The sequence below is a fragment of the Hemiscyllium ocellatum genome (assembly GCF_020745735.1).
Source record: "Hemiscyllium ocellatum isolate sHemOce1 chromosome 27 unlocalized genomic scaffold, sHemOce1.pat.X.cur. SUPER_27_unloc_25, whole genome shotgun sequence".
Lineage (NCBI taxonomy): Eukaryota > Metazoa > Chordata > Chondrichthyes > Orectolobiformes > Hemiscylliidae > Hemiscyllium > Hemiscyllium ocellatum.
This window is the reverse complement of record NW_026867493.1, coordinates 364,939-369,685: the sequence shown is the minus strand read 5'-3', so window position 1 is coordinate 369,685 and position 4,747 is coordinate 364,939. Positions and strand designations below refer to the sequence as shown.

At 46.3% G+C, this 4,747-nt stretch overlaps 1 non-coding gene across 1 annotated transcript; it reads left to right on the top strand.

The window, feature by feature from the left end:
• The first annotated feature begins 4,035 nt into the window (after positions 1–4,035).
• On the top strand, positions 4,036–4,109 carry trnan-guu (transfer RNA asparagine (anticodon GUU)). Its single transcript has one exon. It is a non-coding gene; the product is annotated as a tRNA-Asn (tRNA).
• The last annotated feature ends 638 nt before the right edge of the window (positions 4,110–4,747 follow it).

Below are 4,747 nucleotides of genomic sequence, written 5' to 3'. Positions count from 1 at the left end.
TGGTGATAAAGTTGCGTGGGTATCCGTTTTTGCGAATACCTTGTATAGGTGTTCCTCTTCCTCTTTTCGCAGTTCTGGTGTACTGCAGTGTGTTGTGGCTCTTTTGAATAGTGTCCTGATGCAGCTTCGTTTGTGTGTGTTGGGGTGGTTACTTTCATAGTTTAGGACTTGGTCTGTGTGTGTTAGTTTCCTGTGTACCCTTGTGGTGAATTCTCCGTTAGGTGTTCTCTCTACTAACACGTCTAGGAATGGGAGTTGGCTATCGTTTTCCTCTTTTCTCGTGAATCGGATTCCTGTGAGTGTGGCGTTGATGATTCTGTGTGTTTTTTCTATTTCTGTGTTTTTGATGATTACAAAGGTGTCATCGACATATCTGATCCAGAGTTTGGGTTGGATTTGTGGTAGGGCTGTTTGTTCTAACCTTTGCATAACTGCCTCTGCTATGAGTCCCGAGATTGGTGATCCCATGGGTGTTCCGTTGATTTGTTCGCATATCTGATTGTTGAATGTAAAGTGTGTAGTGAGGCACAGGTCCAGTAGTTTAAGTATGCCGTCCTTGTTGATAGGTTCGGCCTCCTGTGTTCTGTTATGTATGTCCAGTAGGTTGGCTATTGTTTCTCTGGCTAGGGTTTTGTCAATTGAAGTGAACAGTGCTGTCACGTCGAATGAGATCATGGTTTCTTCTTTGTCTCCAGAGTCTCCAGTGTACATTACCCCCTGAGTTTATATTTGCACATCGGCGATATGTCTGCACAACAGCACATGACACTACAGCAGTGAAGATCTTTTGATTTCATTCTCGAACGTGCAAGACACACGCCAACTGAAAAGCTGAATACTTTTCACTGAGTACTCGGGAAAGCTGCCGTGCAATGCAGGAGAATGGCACAGCGGGTGCATGTTAGGATCACAACCCAGAAGGGAAACCATTTTCACTTATTTACTCAATGTCGTCTTCAGCAGCTCTTCCCTATAACGGCGCTCTGCTCTCTCCTTTACCTTGTCATCTGCTTCCCAAAACTTCGTGTATCTGAGCTCAATGTGTCACATCGATACACAATTCAAATTTACACAGTTATTCTGGCACGCTTGTGGAGCTCTGAGTCGTGTTGTCCAGTTTTCTGTCGGTGTGTTCTGATCTCAAGTGTTAAACCTCTTCTCTCAGATGGCAATGAACCGGTGAAGTTGAAACACATGCTGTTTTTGTCCATTTCCTGCGGTAAAGAAACCGACGCCCGTGTAATAAAAGACTCTCTGTAGGATTGCTGTGTCAAGACAAATTCTGAACACCAAGCAGGCTGCACAAAAATGCACTCATATCAATTTACCTGAGGGAAGGGTCTCCATTTCTCTCGGTCCCGACAACACAGCATCTTTCGGTCTCTCCGTTAACAGGACCTTTGGAACAAGCTCAAAGTTCCCCATTTCCTACGCATTTCTGTAACTGACTTATCCTGCCTCAACAACTAGTGAGAGAGAGCAGAAGAGCGTGTGGGCTCCTTCTTCCACCAGGACAGCTTGCAAGGAGAAATAAAATGGTTCAATTATCCACCAGTGGAGAGAGTCCGGTCCCTGGGGACGGGACAAACAGCAGCGTCCTGGGAGCAGAGACAGATTGAGAAGCAGATGTTCTTGAAACTCTTCCTTGCTTGCAATTCTGGGAGCAATGCACAATGTATTTCGTACTGAGCAAGTCACAGGTGCTTCAGGAGGTGGCTGCACCCATGGCTGGTGGCTCGTTAGTCTGGCATATGATTCTAGCTTTGGGTCTTCTCGCGAATGCAGACGTGTGAGAGTTCCCGGGTTCCAATCCCAGGCGAACCATCTTTTCTTAAATTGACCAGAGCAAAAATACCCGATCAATTTTCTCAAAAAGACGCTTCGTTAAATGAGATCGGACTGCCTGAATTAGGGACGGCGCAAAAGCTGCCATTGCAGTGAACACAGCGAAGGGAAACGCATGTTCAAAGTGAAAACAAGTACTGCAGATTTTTCGCCGGCGCAATCCGAGTCTGAATGAATCTTCCACCTGTATTACGCTCAATTCTGAGTGTGATACTTCAGGAAGCGGGGAAGTGAAGTGTTTGCAGACGGCGCTGAACATGTTAACGTGAATGGTATCGTTCTGAGGAATGTCAGCAATGAAGGGAGATTGGAAAGTTTGGGCCAACTCACTTTGGAGAACAGACGGCTGAAAGCTGGCCTCATTGAAGTTTTCCACGTCATGAGGGTTTTAGACAGAGGCAATAATGCAGTGAAAATGCTCCCAGGCCAGAAAGGATCGAGAACGATTTGGCAGAGATTGAAAGTCATCAGGAAAATAAGTAAAAGTGACATTAGGAAGACCGTTTTCGCACAGGGAGTGGGGTCAGTAAGTTGCTGTCTGACAGTGACAAAGAGGCAGATTCAATGGACTCAAAAGGGAATTCGGTGGGCATGTTCAATGTAACAATGTGCAGATTTACAGGGAGAAGGCGACAGAATGAGACACTTATTTACATATTGTGTTGAACCAGCAGAGCTAAGGTGGGCTGCAGGCCTCAGTCTGCGCTGTCACACATTTTGTGATTCTGAGTGAAACCGGAGTGGGACCAACAGAACGTAGGAAATTTGACAACGGATATATTCTGCCCAACAGGATACTCCATCACAGCAATGAAGGTGTTTTGACATAATTCTCGAAGGTCCATGCCACAATACAGATTCAAAACCGAGTATTCATTTGAATCACTGAGTAAGTTGTTTACAGTTATTCAGTTGAGGTGAGCGGAGTTGCGCATTGGGAGCCACTCCAGTTGATCTGTCGAAGCCGTTTCCTCCTGTGTGATAGTCCCACCAGCACTCCAATTTGCTGTGCTTCCAGTCAGTAGATGCAGATTACTGTCCCATACTGATACACGGGCCACGATGACCCAACTGTGGTGACAAGCTTGTGAAGGTCTGAGTGCTCTTCTCCTGCTCTCTGTCGGCCTCCTATGATCCGAAACATCAAACCTCTCTTCCCCGAGATGGGAATAAACTGGTGAAGGTGAAACACATCAGTTGCGGTGTGTTCCATGTGCAGGAGGCCCTGCAGTAACTCCCCACACTGTTTCACACAGCAGCATCCTCTCGGTGAATTACGCTTGGCAAAAAAAACCTATTAAACCAAATCAGTGTCGTCCATTGGATTTTACTGACACCGTTTATACAATTCAGGCTCACCGTTAATGTGGAGAGGGGCCGTCAGACTGTAGTTTCCGCTCCTTCTGTTGAATAAAGATAATTTTAACAGTGTCCAGTGAGAGGAAAGAATTTGTTGTTGGTGGTAAACATTTCTATCTGAACTCGCTGTCACTCTGCTATGACAGGATGAGCTGGGACCTCCTGATAGATTGAAACACACAACTGGTAATCTCTAGATTATGTTGTAAAAACATCGGTATAATGTTATTCACACCGCGCTGTCACCAACTGAACGAAGCGGCTGTGTTTTCATTCTCACAGTGGGGGGAGCTGAGCATTTACCGAAACACTGGGCACACCACCTCCCTGACACAGTGTTCACAAATCAAACTGACAGCAAAGCCTCACGTGTGATCGAAAGTTTCCGCAACGAACATTTGACTCAACAGATATCGGGAGTGAACGTAATCATTCCTGGATTTGAAATGTAAGAAGCAGACTTTTAGTGAGCCTGACGCGATTTGAACACGCAACCGATTGATCTGGAGTCAGACGCGCTACAGTTGCGCCACAAGCTGATGGGGAACGAGCGCCTTCTTTTCATGCTTAAGGGAAGTGATCGCACTACAAGGATTTTACGTTATGAGTAACAACGGAGATCAACAGTTCATGTCTGTTCTGTTTCTTCCCCCTCTCTTTCTGCAGAGGGTGGCATCAGACTGTCCCCGGTGTCTCCACAATGAATGTCCCAGGCATTATTAAGGAAAAGTAAAAGTGATAGACGACAATTGTAATTCTAGGTGGGGCAGGCTGAATTATGAATTCACTAATAGCCTCCCCTAAGCGATGGCGCAGCTTCCGACATCGCCTGTCTCTGTGGCGCAATTGGTCAGCGCGTTCGGCTGTTAACCGAAAGGTTGGTGGTTCGAGCCCACCCAGGGACGCTTAGTTCGCTGCTCACCCTTCGCTTCGCGGCTGTGTGAACTGTAATGGGATAAGGCGAATGATATCCAAACGGAAACCTCCTCTACAAAGGGGTTTCTGAGTTGTATTATTGTCTAACGTTAGGGACTGCGGATGCTGAGAACCCGAGACAAAAAACGAGAAACTCGGCAGGTTTGACAGCACCTGTCGGAGAAAACGGAATTCTGAAATGCTGCGTCTGATTCTCTTTCCATAGATGTTGCCTGACCTTCTCCGTTCCTCCTGCAATTTCTAGATTTGGTTTTAACTGAAAGTTCATTACATCTTTTGCGATGAAACACCTAGACTCGCAGTGTCCAGATATTTAACCCTTTCGAATCACTGAAGTGAATAGATTCAAACAAACTCTGCGATGATTCACTCTTTCTCAGCTCCGCAGGCAGACAGACCTGGGAAGTGAAGCTGTCAGTGTGGTTCTGTATTCGTGGGCTGAGTGGTTTATGCGATGGACTTGAAACCCATTGCGGTTTCCCCACGCAGGTGTGACCCCTGCCGACTACAAAATGAGAAATGTCGTCGACAAGAAACGGAGCTTGCTCCCCGGCTTCTTCTTTAAGATTCAAGTCAGTGGAGGGGGAAAAATATTTCACTCACATTG